This window comes from Pinus tabuliformis, chromosome 8, assembly GCF_031772625.1.
Source record: "Pinus tabuliformis cultivar Carrire ecotype Pingquan chromosome 8, CPIR1, whole genome shotgun sequence".
NCBI lineage: Eukaryota > Viridiplantae > Streptophyta > Pinopsida > Pinales > Pinaceae > Pinus > Pinus tabuliformis.
In genome coordinates this window covers 1,661,995,469-1,662,014,208 of record NC_142294.1, presented here as the reverse complement: position 1 = coordinate 1,662,014,208, position 18,740 = coordinate 1,661,995,469, and positions in this window count along the sequence as shown.

Below are 18,740 nucleotides of genomic sequence, written 5' to 3'. Positions count from 1 at the left end.
ATCTGCATTCTCATGTCTGAAAAGATCTCAGTGCGGCTTTTGCTTGATCCGATTGTTAGAATTTATGGAAAGGCTGTAGAGAATGGAGAAGCTTCTGTTTCAGCCATTTTTGAAATGCTAGCAGTTGTCGCTTCTAAAATGGACAGACCATCTGTTGTAACTTATAATGCAAAAATATTTGAGTTATGTCTGATAGCTTTGGACCTTCGTCATATGTTTTCGAGCCTCTTACACTATTATGGAGGATTGAACCCGCGTTATCAAAGGCAAACAGAGCGAAAAGTTGTAGAAGGACAATGGGATTTCCAAGAGCTAAGGCCGCTGCATTACTTGTATCATTTTGTCCGACAATATCCATATGGAGGAGGCGAAGGCAGATATGAAGAATGCAGTTCTGAAAGTGTTCATGTCGAAGATCGAGGAAGCTAAAAGCCAGAACCTTATCAATATGAAGGTTGAATCAATTTTGGAAGATTTGTCTTCGGGATTATTAGAGTCTATGAAGAGACACGTCTTTTGGTCCCGTGGCAAATTCATGGAATAGCTTAATGTATGGGCGCAAGTGTTTGATGAAACAGACGTAGCTCATTATCATCGTGGCCTAGCTTCATAAGACCTCTTTTTCTACGCAAACAGGTGGCAGGGGTGATCAATAGTCACTATTGTTATGATGAGACATCTGGCAATTCTGTTTCCAGGAATTCGTTCACTTGAAATAAAGACTTTCATTGGAAATATATGCGCTATATATCTATTTGAAGCTACGCAACAAGCTGTGATATGAACCGGTGAATGAAACTGTGATATCTATTATAATAGCTTGATATGTGGGCGCAAGTGTTTGAAGTCACTTCAGGTAGAATATTTGCTGCTTGGAAGAGATCACAAGGTTGAATACGAGTTGCAAATGAATTGCCTAACAAGACAATTCCAAGGGCGCAGAGGAATGTTGTCAAAGGCATGGGAGTTGTGCATGGCGATGAACATACTCCCACAGAAAGTAATGACCGCCCTGTCAAAAGAATTAGTGAAATGAGTTTGGGGATGAGTGGAAACTGTGGTATTTGTACTGTTCTGTCCGATTGCAGAGGTAATACAAATGTTCATCTTCAGATGTGGATAAAAGGCTATTGAAGCGGCCTCACTGTAACAAAGGTTTGATTGTCATTTGGTGCATCCAGTTTGATATTAATCTTGTGCTGCCCAATGGACTAGGAAGGCTGCTAGGTGCATGCCAGTTGATATTGTATGGCATATATTATGGGAGAGCCCGGTGGGATGAAAACAAAGATAAAGAAAATGGTGGTCATGCAGATAAGAGACAGATGGTAATTCACAGCAGATGAAAGCCCTATCTGATGGTGGACATGCCAATAATGCTGAGAATTCCTTGAGGTCCAGCAGTCCATTACATTGCATGCGCCACATAGTCGAGAGTTATTTTCAAATCATCCATGGCTGAAAGCGTAGGGCTGTTGCAAAAATGCATAAAGTTAAAGAATTGGAAATCTTTGTAGCTGTAATATTTTTGGATTATTGTTTGATCTGCACTCATTTTACAAAACACTGCGGTCTGTATTTCCAAGATCACCTTTTTGATGGCAGTCACATTTTCAAAGTGAACCATTGAGCTTGCGTAAGAGTGATTGGATATCCTTGGCAATTTTCAAGAATGCATCATCTCTTTCAATTCAAACATAGGGAAAATAACTCTCGGAGAAAGGAGACATACAATCAAAGATATTAACAGTACAAGAGCGGTAAACATGAAGTCAAGGTTCCAGATTCATTTACTCAACCTCTTCTTATATCTCCTTTGAGATTAGACTCATCAGACTCTGTTGACATCACATATCAACATGATGACTCTGTCAAATTAAAAAATACCAGAAGCAGGGGAAGTTCAGTTTCCTAAGTTGCATTGTGGATGGTAGGAATTCAAAGGATTTTGTTGATACTCACAGCATTGTTATGCAGATGTATTATTATCAAGAGGCTGTTACCATCATATTGGATATATATAATTGCAGAGATGAATGCATCTTATAGACCTTTAAAAGAACATTCAGGAAGGGGAATCCAAAGCCCAAGGAGATTGAACAAATATCATTCCGGTTGCTAAATGAGCTATTTACAAATGCTTATCACTACATTCTGGAAATGAAGTCTGTGAATTTTTTGTATAATTTAGGTTTCTAGATGAGGTTTTAAAAGATGGCTCCAGCTGTTCTGATTTTCCTCACCTCAAAGGATGTTATAACCAACAGAAAGAAAGCAGAGAAAATATCTTGAAGACAACAGAGATAGGTTTATCTAATCAGGTGATTATTAGAAGACTGTGTTTTTATGATTACACAGCAGTTTCGTAGCGCGCTACGAAACTGCTGTAGATGGTGGTTTTAAAGCGCAGAGCAGCTAGTGTGATACTGTGAGCAGCTAGTTTGACACGGTGAGCGGGAGTTGTGGAAGAGGGACAGCTGTCTATCAAATACTATCTACAGCACATCAGAAACCTGGCATCATTCCATACTTGGGGTTATTAAAAGATTTGGGAGTAGGCTGCTATATTTTAGGAGAATGTTGGGAGACAGAAACCGATAAATAGGAGCACACCTTCTGGTCATTAAATGAGCCATCAGCGCTTTCAAGCATCCCAAGTCAGCATTCATCGCATCTGTAAGCTCAACCATCTCAACTTAACTAAAGGAGGACAGCTGTCACATCATTCAAGAAAGCATCAAGCATACGAGGAGAAAGGAATTAATGTTTTAGTTTGATTAGGATTGTGTGCAATTACATTTCAGCACTTTGTAATAAATACATTAAATAGCATATAGGAATAGTTAATAGCCACCTTCGAGGCTCCCCTCATGCTGGAGGAGGAAGCTCGAGGTGTTTTAGTTTGCTTGCCTATATATGGGCCAAGGTTAGATGTAGAAAGGGTTGGATACTTTATAGAAAAACAATGTTGTTTTGGGCCATTGTAAGACCTTTTTGACAGTAATAGTAAAACAGAGTTATTCTCTTCTCAAGATTCTCGAAGGATTGTCATGTTCAAATGTAGTGATGGTGTTTTATACTTTATGTTATTTTATAGTCTTGTTGTATGCAATCACTCAGAATTCATAATTATATGCTCTGACTTCCTGTGTATTCAGCAAGCTATGTTTTGGTGGAGTATGTTTGACATGTAATGCTAAGAGCCTTGATTTCCATGAGATCACTGTGTTTTCCTTGTTTACTTAATATTATAGACTCCATAGCCCAATGAGAGCCAGTTTGATGTGTTTCCAACCAGTTATGCTTTCATAAGTGAATAAAGAGTTAGCCATCTAGTGTTTGAAGGATTTTATCAAGAGTTGTGAGAGAGCCCTCTCTGATTAGGAAGGCTAATTCCTAATCTAAAGTATGGTCTGAAACAGTTACATGAAACTTTGCTTGGTTGCAGCCCCTAGTACTGGTTTTGTGATAACAGACGGTTGACTCGCATGTCTCCGCGAACGACGGGTTTTCAATTGACTTTCTTCCACGGTTGCGGATTACTCGATCAACTAAAATACAAAAGGGGAATTATGTTTCCGAATTGAATGAATTTTATTAGACGCTTTAAGACACAACTTGCTTTTTCAGTTTTAAAGAGTCGAGAAAAAGCTAAAGATGACTCTAGTCTCCTTCGATGTTTTAACAAGCCCGAAGTGACAAATGCTCGGTTGGACCTTTTCAGTTATAGAGTTTGAAAAGGGCCAAAAGAAACTGCTCTGGAGATCTAGGCAGAGGGTGTGCCAAACCTTTCACGAAACCACAGAATACGTTTTACGGTACGGGTGGTCGATCTTCGTGAATGTTGTGTTCACTGCATCGCGATCAGTAGGGCGGCCGACATGGCTTCCTAAGGATAAAGGATAAATGCCTATAGGGGTCTCCCAATATATACGCGACGGTACGTGGGAGCACAAGTCCGTATTAGTGCTATCGTCCCTCAGGAGGAATCACCCACCTTCGTAGAGATCGACAGTCACTACGTTTAACGACGCCGGAACACGTCTCTACCTAGACCTCTACTGTGAGCGTTATGTTACAAAGCGTTGTTAGGTTCATTCAATATATTTTAAGTTGATCTTGTTTAGCAGTTTGTCTTTCAGGATCACCACGAGATGTATTGGTACAAATTCCTAAATGCAGTTTAAGATGATAAGCAAGCTCTATAATCTTTCAACTTTGAAAATCCTAACTACTGAGGGAAAAGAAAGACATCATCTTTTCACACAGATCACCAAGCACACACTAATGCACTTTCTCCTAGATCAATCATGCAAACTTATCAAAAATGCAAATGCAAAATGCAGGTATTTCTTTTCTCTTTCTTAATGTTGATGTATTACAAAAAGAAAGTTGTTGTATAACTTTGAATTCAATTTCAAGCGAAAGCAAACAAGCTTGTCCAAAATCAAAAGACACCTTAAGATTTACTTGTTTCAACACTAGAAATATGTAAATTCAAACCATATGATGAAAGCAAAAGCTCAATCAATCAGCTATGAACAGCAAACAAACTAACTCTCAAGATCAGACAGACACCTATCACAGGTCTAGATCTAAGAGGCCACAGCAAGACTAGTTCACTTTCGTTATGGGAAACTGTAAATGATGTAAGAAATACACAAAGAACAAACACAGTTTCTTTATACAACCGAGGTGGAATAGTGGCAAGGAAAGTTGGTTTCGGATAGGTACATTGGCTGGTAACAGGCTGCAAAAACAAAGGTGAAAACGGGGCAAGAAACAGCAGGAAACCCCAGTAGCACAAGGCAAGACTGGTTCAGCGCAGGTGGTACACTGTCAGTTTGACATTCAGTGCAGGTAGCCCCTTCGGGAACTGCGCTGAAATGCAGACTGCCTTCACAGCACTTGCACTGAAGAACGAAACTTTCGTTTCTCTTGGTTTCCGAGTCACAGATTGCTCAAAAATTCACAGTTTTTGGCCAAATCAGAAGCTATCAGTCAAGTACTCACTAAGGGATGATAAGGAGGATGAAAAGCTATCACTAAGAGCTTATCAGAGTCCTTGTGCATCATCTCTTCAAATCATAAACATGCCCAGCAACTGAGCTAGAGTAGCTGCCCTCTACTTTGCATTTGAAAGATCCAAATGCAGTTCGATTCGGTACTCCCTGTGTTTAGGAAATGAATAGCTAAAACACAAACAACCAACAAGATACGATCCCCAGTGGAGTCGCCAGTTTGTTGTAGGGAAAAGTATCCAATACGGAATGACCCTATCCCACTCTAAGGGTGATAGTACCTCAGCAACAACTGAAAGCAAAGCTATCTAAGATTTCTTCTTTATGAAAGTAAAAGGGGAGAAAGGGATCCACCAACCGATGTCTTTCGCTTAGTGTTTGATCCAATCTTCTCTCCTTGCTGCTTTCCCCCAGCTCCTTGCTCTTTCACCGGCCCAGCTACACAAAGATCCTGCAAGAGAACAAGAAAGGGAAACTACAAGAAGCATACATTCATAATTGATTCAAGGATTAGAATAAATCAAATACACAAGTATAACAATACATCATTGAGACACATGCATATAGAAGAACCTCAAATGCTTTATTAATGGAAGAAGTAAAGTTCTGAGAGTGTTACAACCATAAGAGGCCCAATCCAGCAACACCTCCCAGCAGAAAGAAATCTCCTCTTCACCTCCTTCAAAGCAATCGCCCAATAGTTCTAACCTCAAACCAACAGCACTTCCTTGCATTCACAAAATTCCAGCCTCCCTAGACCTCATGAGAGAGCTCTATATATAGGAGAAGTGGAGAAAGGATGAGTCAGCTTGATACTGGTGTGAAGCTGACTTGTGTCCTCTCCCACTTTAGTTAAACTTCAGTTCTTGAGTCCACTTGGAGATCCTTGCTTCCACTTGGAGTTTTAGATCCTCTTACTCATCACAAGGCGAATTCCTTGATCCAAGTGTCATTTTGGAAGCTTCCTGGGCATTGACACCTTGAGAAATGAATGTGCCATTTGTCCAATCTCGCTCAGCGCAGGTACAGAGAGGAGCAGTTGACATTCAGCGCAGATGCTCAGTGGAGCAGTTGACATGATCCCGAAATTGCTTGTTTTTGAGTGTTTTCAGGTGGAGAACTGATTTGAAGTGCTGTGGTTTGCTGACCTTGTTCCTCTAGGGGTAGGAACATCATGTTTAGGGACTTTGGATCCCTTAGATTATGGACATTTCATGCTTCATGCTGTAAGGCACAAAAATGTCTATAACAGGTAGGCAGCAGGGTATAGAGGCCTTGCTTCTTGATGGTCGGTTTGGCAATGTCGCAAGCAGTGCATGATCTGAAGTACTTCCCGACATCCTATCGAAGATTCGGCCAATAGAAATATTTCTGCAGTACTGCCACCGTTTTTTCGACCCCAAAATGCCCAACGGCCCGACTGTAGTGTGCTTCCTAGATCATCTTGGCACACTCGATTGAAGGAACACAAAGGTGACCTAGGTGGCATGACAGGTCGTCCTGGAGGTGAAAATCTGGAACATGCTGACCCTCCAAGAGTGTCTGGTATGTGTGGCCGAATTCCGGGTCGCTTTTGTAGAGCAGTGGCCAATCAGAAGTCTTGTGCCCACAAGAGTTGAGCACGGTGGTTAACGCCATGATCGGTGGTCGACTGAGGCAATCTGCAACATTATTGGTGCTGCCCTTCTTATACTTGATATTCAAATGGAACTGTTGCAGGTATGTGGACCACTTCTGATGGCGATCATTCTGCAATTTCCCTTGGGTCTGTATGAACTGCAGGGGTCGGTGGTCTGTGTGGATGACCGTTTCCTTCCCAAAATGTAATGCTTCCATTGTCGGCAGACCTGCACAGTGGAATACATCTCTTTGTCATAAGTGGGATACTTCCGGACTGTGTCTGAAAGTGTCTCACTGTGATATGCCACTGGATGCCCGTGTTGAGTAAGGACTACCCCAATAGCATAGTCAGAGGCATCTGTCTCGACCTCAAATGGTTGTTGCAAGTCTGGTAATGCAAGAACTGGTGATGTGCAGAGTCGATCTTTCAACTCTGTGAATGCCTTCTGTTGAGATTCAGACCAAAAAAAAATTGCTTTCGCTCCTCCCTTGGTGACCCGACTCAAGGGCCAAGTGATATGAGAAAATCCCAACACGAACCTGCGGTAGAAGTTGGCAAGGCCTAGAAAGCTGCGAAGCTCTGTTAGAGTGGTTGGAGATGGCCAATCCCGAATGACTTGGATCTTGGTTGGATCCACATGCACCCCCCGTTCATCAATAATGTATCCCAGATACTGAACCTGGGTCATGCCAAAAGTGCATTTCTCCAAATTGGCACATAACTTGTGTTGTCGTAGTGTTTGGAGAACCTGTCGGATGTGGTGGAGGTGCTCTTCCCAAGTCTTGCTAAAGATCAAGATGTCATCCAAGTATACCACTACAAATTAGTTGGTGAATGGCCGCAAGATGTCGTCCATTAGCCTCATGAAGGTTGCAGGAGCATTCGTCAATCCGAAAGGCATAACCAACCATTCGAAAAGGCCCTCCTTGGCTTTGAAGGCAGTCTTCCACACATCGGAGGGTTCGATTGGTACCTGGTGATATCCTGACTTCAAATCGATATTTCTGAAATATTTTGCCCCCTTTAGTTGGTCTAGGAGGTCATCAATCCGTGGGATTGGGTACCTATTACGGACAGTGATCTTGTTCAGCGCCCGATAGTCAATACAGAGTCTCCAAGTCCCATCCTTCTTTTGTACCAGCACGATCGGGCTCCCACAGGGCGATGAACTCGGACGGATGTGACCTTTTTGCAGTAGCTCCTGAATCTTCCTCTTGTTTTCATCGTTCTCCAGAACAGAGCGCCGATAGATTGGTCCATTGGGCAGCGGCGAACTTGGGGTCAGATCAATGGAGTGCTTGACCTGACAGTACAGAGGAACCCCTGCGGGGGAGGTGAAGATGTCCTCATACTCCTCCACGACCTTTTCCATCTGTAGTTGTCGTGCGGAGGGGCCCTGTCTGGAGGTCGTGGCCACCGTCTTCTTCTTTTCTTGAGGGCGTATCATGAGGAAAACAAACTTCCCAGTTAACCCAGCTAACCCAAAAACCGACAATGAGTGACCGGAAGAGAATAGCAAGCCAAAAAGGAAAGGAAGCAGTAGAGGGAAGGCATCCGGAGCAAAACTGTGAGAGAATTGACATAGAGAGTTCGGAGGAGATGGATTACATGCAAGAAGAAGCCTGCAAGGGGAATCAGTTTGATTCGGGCCAAAGCAGCAGGGGACCGAGGCCTGTTAGCAAAGAAAGAGGGTGGAAGAAGCAGGAGCAGGGGGGAAGAGGTCAAACCCGGAAACACACAAGCGCAGAGGACGGTAATAGGCAGCCGACCAGAAGAAGGAGGGGTAACAGGACGACCAGCTCAGCAATGCAAGCATTGGAACAAGCATACAACATGGAGACCAATGCGGACATCAGAAACATCATGGACGCGATGGAGGCGAGAGTCTTAGAAGAACCCTCGGACCCGGAAATGAACGAGTGGGCCTCTCAACTGCCAGACCCTGGCAATACGCGAGGCAGGCTTACGATGTACCGACGGGCCCTGCACACGTATTGGGTCCTCAAACACCTCCTTGCCAAAGCGCTGGAGCAGGTGGCGTCGGAAATGCTGGAGATAGCGCAAGCTTCAGCAACGGCAATACAGGAAGCTGAAAGTATGGGGGAGCTGGTGTGACAGCAGAATGAACTCCTCCATGAAATTAAAACAATGCTGATGGAGATGAAGAAAGATAGAGACAGCAACGCAAGGGATCGTGGATATGCAGAGAATTAAGAGGCTGGTTTCCTGTCTCTTTTCCTGTTTTCAAAAAGTCATTTTTTGTGTTTTGGGTCTATCGTAGATTTGAAAAGTGTTTTTGGGTCTATAATAGATATGAATAGGGATCTAGGCAGGAACAGTAGGACTGTGAAAAACTGGGTCACCTTTTGGACAATAGGGGGAAAGAGGAGTTATAGTCTTGTGATAGTAAACAATGCTCAAAATGGCAACTTAATTGACTCTTGGAAGGATAGGAGCCGACAGATCTGGTTTCCCCTCGGGGCAGATTGAGGCTCCTCTGTTTTGTACTATATTTGTTTATAATTAATAGATCTACCGCAGCTTACAAAAAAAAAAAAAAAAAATCTAAAGAAGATGAAAAATTAAGAAAATCGTAGGATAATCAACTTAATAAGAATCCTAAAAGGCGTTTAGCCAAAAAATTTATAGAAAGGGTCCCCATTATTTGAAGTGAACAAGTCAAAAAATGGGGGGGTGGGGGCACGGGTTGTGTTTTACCACAACAGGCACCTATGCATATGGGGTGCTACCATTTGGTCTATGCAACACACCAGCCACATTCCAGTGGGCGGTCCTTGGTATTTTTTATGATCTTTTGCATGGTTGCGCAGAGGTTTATACGGATGACTTTACATTTATGTGTGATACTTTTGAAGAATCTTTACATAATATTGAGAATATTTTGCAGAGATGTAGAGAAACTAGCCTCTCATTAAGTAATGAAAAATGTTTTATGATTATGAATGAAGGTATTGTTTTGGGTCATCATGTTTCTGCTGTAGAAATTAAAGTTGATCCGGCAAATATTGAATTCGTTGCAAAGCTAGCCCCACTGACCAATTAGAAGGGAGTCTGAAGTTTCCTTGGACATGCAGGCTACTATAGAAGGTTCGTTGAAAATTTTACAAAAGTAGCATCTCCATTATTTAAATTGTTGACTAAAGAAGTTGAATTTCATTGGGATGATAAGTGTCAAGTTGCATTTGATACACTCAAGGAAAAACTTTCTTCAGCACCGGTCTTGAGAGGCCTCGATTGGAAATTTCCTTTTCATATTTCCACTGATTCCTCTAATTCAGCCATAGGAGCAGTATTGGGACAAATGGAGGATCTTGTAACCCATGCTATTTATTATGTTATTAAAAGCTTAACTCCCATAGAACTAAATTACACGTAACTGAAAAAGAATTCCTTGTTGTGATTTATGCTATTAATAAGTTTAGACATTAAATCATGGGCTATGAAGGTTTTGTACACACCTATCGCTCTGTTATTTGATATCTTATGAATAAACCAGTTACTAATGGCAAGATTACTAGGTGGATTTTCTGTTGCGGGAAATTGACACCACGGTATTAGATAGACCTGGAAAGGAAAATTAGGAAGTTGATTTCTTATCTAGACTCAACCATGCAGGTGAGGATGTTCCTATTAATGATAGCTTTCCTCATGAAAATTTGTTTGTTATTTCTGTTAAAAAACCTTGGAAAGTTTCCTCCTTATTTTTCATCTAATCAGAAAAAGAGAATTATTAGAAAAAGTGTTGATTACTCTTGGATTAGGGGAGATATTTTTTTCACTAGACCTCATTTGAGTATCCACAAAGAAGCGAATAGCTTACAAGATCCTTCGCTTAGGTTACTATTGGCTAGGTCTTTTCAAATATGCAAGGGAATATGTCCAGAAGTGTGATAACTGCCAGAGAATGGGGTAGCCTGTACAATTAGACGAGATGCCCTTGCAGACACAGGTTCTCATAGAACCTTTCGAGAGGTGGGCTCTTGATTTTGTAGGTCCAATCAACCCTATGTCCATAGGTACAAAGTATATCTTTGTTTGTACTGATTATGCTACGAAGTGGGTGGAGGCAAGAGCACTACCTAGAGAAACAAAGAAAACAGTGGTAGATTTTTTATTTTTTTCTGATATTTTTTTAATATTTGGGGTACCTAGTGAAATATTCATTGATCAAGGTACTCAGTTTGTATCAAAGCTTATGCAAGGAATTATGCAGAAATATTAGATTACTAACCGGTATTCCAACCCTTATCATCTGCATGTCAATGCGTAGGTGGAATCAACAAATAAGGTGTTGGAGACAATCCTTACTAAGACAGTGCAATTACATAGGAAGGATTGGTCTGACTGACTTCTTGAAGCATTGTGGGCCTACCAGATTACATGGAGGAATATCACTGGATTTTCTCTATATGAATTGGTGTATGGAAAGAAAGTTTTATTTCCCATTGAATTTCATATCAAAACTTTTAAACTGGCAGTAAATTTTGGTATAGATCTTGATGAAGCTCAGCAGCAAAGAATCCTGCAGCTCAACGAGTTGGATGAGATTAGGCAGGATGCTTTTCAGCATACTGACTTGATTTAGTAACAACGGGCTAAATGGCATGACAAATACATTAAAAAGAAGCAGTTCAAAGAGGGATACTGGGCATTGTTGTATGATTCAAAATTCAAGAACTTTAAAGGAAAATTTAACACACATTGGTTGGGCCCCTATGAAATTGAGAAAGTCTTTTATAATGGATATTTTTAGGTTAAAACCATTGATGATGGGAATGTTACCCTCTTGGTGAATGGGAACAGAATCAAGTTATATCAAAAACCCCAATCTAAGGAGGAATTTGTGGAAGAAATTGTGAAGAACTGAGAGTTAGAGATGGTGAGAGAAGGGATCATTCCTTCCACTATCTCTTCCTGATTTACTGTTGACACAATTAGCTCACTCTGTTCCTCCTCGTGCTTGGTAAAACATGAGAGGAATGTCTATTCGGTATAGGTTTATTCCTTTTTCTGGTCCCAATAGACTAATTACGGAAAAGGATCCCCCTTGGAGTCTTCTTTTCGAAGTATTTCAGACTCTCTAAAAATTAAATCTAATGACCATGGAATGCCCTGGGCTCGTTAAAATTACAGGTAAGTAGGTTCTCTCAATAAAATTTTGTTTTTAGTTAAATCTGGATCGCTCGTGTTGGACTGATGTGGGATCTTAAGGCCCTCCTTCCGACAATCTTGGCCCATTGACATCAGCAAGTTATATGGGTGCAATATCAAAGTCTTATGATGCCTTGAAGCTTTTATGCCCTAATGATAGGCATCTCGCCGACAGAAATGGGGAATCACTATGTCTTCTTGACTATTGGATCCTATAGGGGGGTTCAACATCGGCACATTAATTCACACCCGATAGGATGCATTAGGGTCCCTTCGTCCTCGCTCTCATTAAAGGTGATAGGCATCGCATTAGTTAATAGCTGACCTCAATGGTTGGTATTCCAATGAACTCATTGCACATTTGACAACAGAACCTTTATTCATGTGCAATGAACTATACACAATGAGGGAGAAGTGTTGGTTGATGGTTCGATTTCCTGTAGAAGCTCCGCAAGTCATGGTCCAATTTCATGCAGAAGCTCTACAAGTCATGATCCAATTTCCTGCAGAAGTTCTAAAAGTCATGGTTTGATTTTCTAGAAGAGTCAGCAGTCGTAGTTCCATTTACTGCAAAAACCTTGGCAATCCCAGTTACATTTCCTGCAGTGACACCCTAGTTTTCTGAAAAAACAAAAAAAACATAAACATATTATTAATTTAAAATTATTTAAAAAGTACCAATAGATTTTAAATATTAATCGAGGTCATGAATTATGAAATCATATATCTGATTTAACGATTAGGTGGGTTGTCATCTCAAGGACATGCACGTGTCATCCGAAGTACTTGACCGTTGGAAGGTAGAAAGGTAAAGTGCAGCCCGCAATAGCACACTTGAGATAAAGGGTAATTAATGCTTTAATTTTTAATATTTGTATGATTTTTTGGCTATGGTCACCCTTGCGGCAAAACGCAGCCATAATACAATGCATTATGACTCCAACTCCTTGCTCGATCGCCATGATTCTGATACAACCATTGGACGTAATCCCCATATCTTCCTGTAGGTTGGATCATGATGACAATCATGATCACGTCTCGTCTCTTGAAAATCTCATGCTTTGTCATAACTTTCTATAATAGGGCCTCCCTTCTTGTGTGAGTCCATTATAAAGCTTAAGTTGATATTTCCAAAGAAGTGCATATGCCCCGTCTTCCAGTCTTTCACCATGTCGAAATTACTTGCCCCTGTCCGCTTTGAGTCGCAAGGGCCTGAGTTGTTAGAGGCCGACCCTCGCAGTAAGGCAATATTGGAAAAAGCAGGGTGGCTACCATTTTTCCAACGATTCAGCAGCCACAACTCAGAGGTGACTGTTAGGTCCCTATAATACTAGTGATTCCCCCATTACTATTGTCATTGTATCCCTTATTGTTATTATTGTTCCCCATAGAATCCCACTATTGTTATTTTTGTGCCTTTATATTATTATTGTTAGGTCGGCTTGGTTATATTGTGACCCCTTAGACTCCTATATATAGAAAGGAGGTTTTGTCATTTGTATCATCCAAGAATTTTTCATTTGTGTAATGTAAAGGAGGTTTCCCCCTCGAAGAAGCTGAATTCTAAGGCATTGATCTATATTTTCTATATTTTTGTGAGCTGGTTTCATAACAGTGACAAAATATTTTACCCTGAGCCTGAACGGCGATAAGGATCAAGTTGGGGATGTTAAATTCAGGTTGATTGAGGGTCGGGTAGCATGAGCATGAAGGATTTCATAGTTGGGAGAACATTGGTTGAAGAACCAACATTTCAACAAGGGCTTGTGTGCATCCTTCCTCCGTAGAGAGCATTCAAACCCTGAATGGAGTAAGGGAATATTGCAGGATTTATTGAAGAGTAAGTACCATAACTTATTATTTTTCCTATAGAAATTCATAACTTGTGAAGGTCACTTGGGGCATGCATCCCTGTTTCATATTTGACTTCTTGCCCATTTTCATGACAAGTCGTTAAAGTTTCCCTATTACTTGAGGATGTCACTGATGAAGATGTTGACAGATGCCAAGGAGAGGGGGGCCAATTTAGAGGAAAACCTTTACTACCATGGGCTAGTGAAAATCATCATGGTGGAGTTTTTGAAAGATAAAAAATAGACATGGGAGGAGTTACTAGCCGAAAACTATTTTGCAAAAATTGAGGATTCTGACTCCTCAGATTCCATGGAGGAAGTGATGGTAGATAAAATAAGGAAAAATTCATGGACGTGTGGGCTACAGATAAAAGGGAAAGAAGAGGGGAAAAACTCTGACCCTCCAGTGTCTACAGAATAAAAACTAGTGGAAGAAGTCACAAACTCAGAGGCCAGTGGTAAATAAGGAAAAGAGGGACGACCTCAACTCTCTGAAGCCCACTGAGAAGAAGCTTGTAGAGAAAACAAAGAAGAAGAAGAAGAAGCCTAAAACCCTCAGGCTACAAACAAAGGAAGTAGAAAGAGATGAGGAAGTGGTGGTGATAGGGGAGACTATAGGAAAATAGCCTAAGTCGAAGAATGGCACTTCCACCTCTCCAACAAGATTTACTGGAAGCCAGGCTATTCAGCTAGCTATAAAAGATATTGTTGATGTAGAAGTATTGATCGAGACACTGGATAAGAAGAAGGAGAAACACCACGACCAACCCAAAGGTAAAGAGAAGATCAAGTCAGCTTAGTTTATGTTAAAATTGGCAACCAGGGAAAAACTTCATGTGGGTCATCTTATTCATGGATGATAATATTTTTATTAGATTCCTCTCGTCGAGAGGTGTAGGATTGATATAAAGATCATCCGATTCCGATAAGTATTCATGGAGATATGAATTTATTTTGATTATGGAATTATTATCAAGCCGACCTACAACTCATGTAGGCTCAGAAGCCCAACAGTCGCATCTATTCACCCACCAACGTTGTGTATAAATATAATAAGACTTTTCCTCATTTGGACTCACTCATCTCATCACATCTCTCTCTCTCTACTACGCAGACATGAGTCTCTTCTCTACTGCGCTGAAATGGGTCTCTCTCTCTCACACATGTGAAGCCGGAAGCTGTTGAATTTGAAACTGCAACTGCAGAAGTAAAGATTGACTTGCGTGGCCTAGAAGATCTCCTCTTTGGAATTGCGCTATAGGTTCATCTGAATCTCCTTTGAAAGCCGCAACTTTTGGTGGTGGAATGAAGTCAATCCAACGAACGGTTTGCAAGATATCGACTGCCCTAGTTTGAAGCCGGAAACTGCTGAAACTGAAGCTGCAACTGCAGAAGTAAAGATTGACTTGCGTGGCCTAGAAGATCTCCTCATCTGAACTGCGTTGTAGGTTCATCTGAACCTCCTCTGGAAGCCGAAACTTTTGGTGGTGGAATGAAGTCAATCCGACGGTCGGTTTGTGAGATATCGTCTGCCCTAGTTTGATAATGAAGCCGCTAATGCTGATGCTGCTGATCTAGGGTTTGCTACTGCTGATATGAATCAGATTTATTGTACTATTTCTCTCTGCTGAATTATTAAAGATAAAAGAAGATTTGATCAAAGGGTTTCCCCACACATTTTGGGGTTTGTCCCTGGCTAGCCGCCACATCTTGTGTCTCTTGTCTTGGCTTGTTTTCTGTCGATCGTTTAATGTTCTATCTGCACTTTACTTTATGTACATGTGATTGCTAATCAGTGGAATATAATAAGAAAAAGAAGTAAACTGTTATAAGCATAGAACATACCATAACTTAACATGGTATCAGAGCTGAGGTGAAGACAAAGCTCGAGCAAGAGCAAGAGCAATCATTGAAGAGAAGATTGGCAAGGCTATCCTAAAAGAACTATGGGGTCCTCAACACTCTTTCCTGCCGAAGACAAGCTCCGTGAGAAAGCTGACTATCACGGATGGAAGATGTCTATCGATCTAACCCTTGAAGATCAAGGAGTGCTGGACCATGTAAGAGGCAATATTGTTGAGCCTTCATCAAATGCATCTGCTGCTGCCTGGAGCAAATGGAAAAATGGAGAAGTCAAAACAAAGAAAATCATCCGGGACTCTATCGACAAGCGCTTGGTGGCCTACATCTCTGATCTAGACACCTCCAAGGAAATATACGACAGACTGGTGAGTTTATTTAAAGTTAATGATGCAAATCAATTTTTGTTTCTTAGAAATAAGTTGAGGGAAATCAAGAAGGGTAAAGATGAAAGTATGCAAGCATACTTCTTAAGAATCACTGAGATCAAGAAAGATCTCCTATCTATTGGGGAAACCATTACTGACAGAGAAATGGCACTCACAACTCTCGGAGGATTACCATCTGAATGGTATGTGTTCAGGACTACTCTTTTGAACAATAATGTAATTCCTAGTTTCGAGGAATTAATGGCTAGATGCATTCAAGAACAAACAAGGGTAGAAGAGCAGGAAATGCCCTTGCCTAAAGGTCCTCCTGCTGCTTTTTTTTTCTTCTCATGCTAAGAAAAGAAATAATTCTGGGTCTAAATCAAAAGGAAAGGCTGGACCTAAGGGTGGAAGAAAAGGATGATGTTACATCTGTGATAAAGCAGGTCACTATGCAAGGGAGTGCCCTGATAGAAAGGACTCACACCGGGACAATGATCAAAATCCCTCTGATGGCAAATCAAAGGAATGACAAATTCAACAGCAAAGGTAAGAGGAGAGCTGGGGATCGAGGAAGAGGACAACCATTCAAGAAGGCTAGATCCAGGATATATTAAATGCACCTGACCTCAAAAAGAACCTAGTGTTCATCTCGGCAATGGAAGACAAAGGCTACAAGGTAACCTTAAGCAATGGCAAGGTATGTATATGGAAATGCCTTTACTCTTGGGTTTAGTGTTGATTCATCATATCAGGTCGATGGAAGTCCGCTAGGTGTCGTGTCTTGTGACACAACTCTTCAGTCCGAACTTTGGCATCAGAGGTTTGCCCACCTTCATTACAAAGCTCTACTTGTGTTGGAAATAATACTGAGAGGGGGGGTGAATCAGTATTATCAAGTTCTTTTAATAAATCTTCCTTATTTACACTTTGAATTATTTTTGCATGTCAGTACCATAAAATAATGAGCATGAACAAAGAAAACAGATAGTCACACCAAAGAACACCAGATGTAAGGTGGAAACCCAATGTGGGTGAAAACCACCTGCTGCAATATGTCTCTATCTTCTTTCAAATTAGAAACTTCTTTTACAACGGTTTTGTACTGGTGCAGTCTTTACCAGTACGCAGGCTGCAACCTGCAGAGAGCTACAACTCTCTCTCGTTTTCCAGTCTCTCCTGGAAGGGAGCTACAACCCCCTACTTCTTTTCTTTCAAGGACCACTTTTCATAAATTTTCAAATTGGATCCATAAACATCAAGGGATCATCAAGTACAAGTAAATCACCCAGTCAACTGTAGTAACCAGATCAACAATAACAGTAAACTAAACCCAGAACACCTTATCAACAAAAAAAATTCAGCCAACAAAAGGTCTTAAGACAGATACGCAGTTTTTCTTTCTCTGGTCTGCGTGCGTACGCACTTCACCTTCTGCTCCCCTGCGTATACCCGCAGAGACCCTTCTACCGCACCGCGTACCCACGCACTGTTTCTTCAATCACGCTGCATACTGTTACTGCAGGCACACACCCACAGATACTATCACGTCGCGTACTGCTACTGTAGCCACGCACCAACAGATACGATCGCGCCGCGTACCTACGCACCTGCGGCTTCTGAAGCGCCGCGTACTTTCCATGTGCCTACGCACCTGAACCTCTGTCGCGCTGCGTACCCATGCACTGCGCCTTCTTCTGCTCTGCGTACCCATGCACTTCTCCTTCTTCTGCTCTGCATACCCACGCACTTGCACCGTTAATCACCTGCGTACCTCTAATTAGGGCTGAATTGGCCGTCCCCCAGTGTGCCACAGATAGTCAGATGCTCAGATCTGTTCATGCGCTCGAGAGATCACCCTTCACAGATTCACTTTCAACTTCACTTTTATATAGATCAAGCTTTTAAAACAATAACCCAATATTTCAGATCTTAAGATATTCAATTTGCAAAGATGCTTAGCCAAGTGATCTCCTTTGCTTTATATAGGCAAGCTCTTCCTAAAATCATGGATCAATACCATAGATAACCAATACAAGGGGCCCAAAAACATAGGGCTCAATAATAATAATAATATAAAACAATACCACGGGCCAAAACCATAGAATCAAGAACGGCGGGCTAAATACCACAGGCCAAACATAAGAAACCCCACGTGAGCGCGCTTCTTTGCCTTGAAGTAAGTGAACTGGGGGTACGCACCTTCTGAACGGGTGACCTGCGTGTGCGGCCGCAGTCCCTTCACGGCGTACCTGCGGGTACGCACCTTTTGAACTATTCTCCTGCATACTTCTTAATTTCCAAAATTTTGAGAGCCTGATCAGAGCATTGCCACTTGAGGGTGTTGCCATCAAGTACAACATCTGTATCATAGAGCCATACCAGAATCATAATGCCAACAATCTCCCCCTTTGGACTTGATGGAAACCTCAAAATCTTCAACGTCATTCTCCCCCTTTGACATCAAGGGCAAAGGGTTATGCTCCCCCTAAGAACATGCTCCTCCTGAATATAAACTAGATCTGCAAAGAAGAACCATAATCCACCAAACACCATAAATGACCATGAAAGAGATAGAGACATATTGCAGCAATCTTCAGACCAGCATCCATGATTTCCTTCTGTATGACCTCCATAATGCCAACAATGCATTATATGCTCCCCCTGAACGTGTGCCATTCGATCTTCAACCAATCCGCAACCCAGCACATGTACGCATATGCCTTGCGTACAACCAACCATCAGAAGAGATTCAACAAGATGATGCATCAACAACCCCCAGCTTTTGCCTGAGGTATTCAAAGGTCTCCCTGGGCAATGGTTTGGTGAGAATATCAGCAACTTG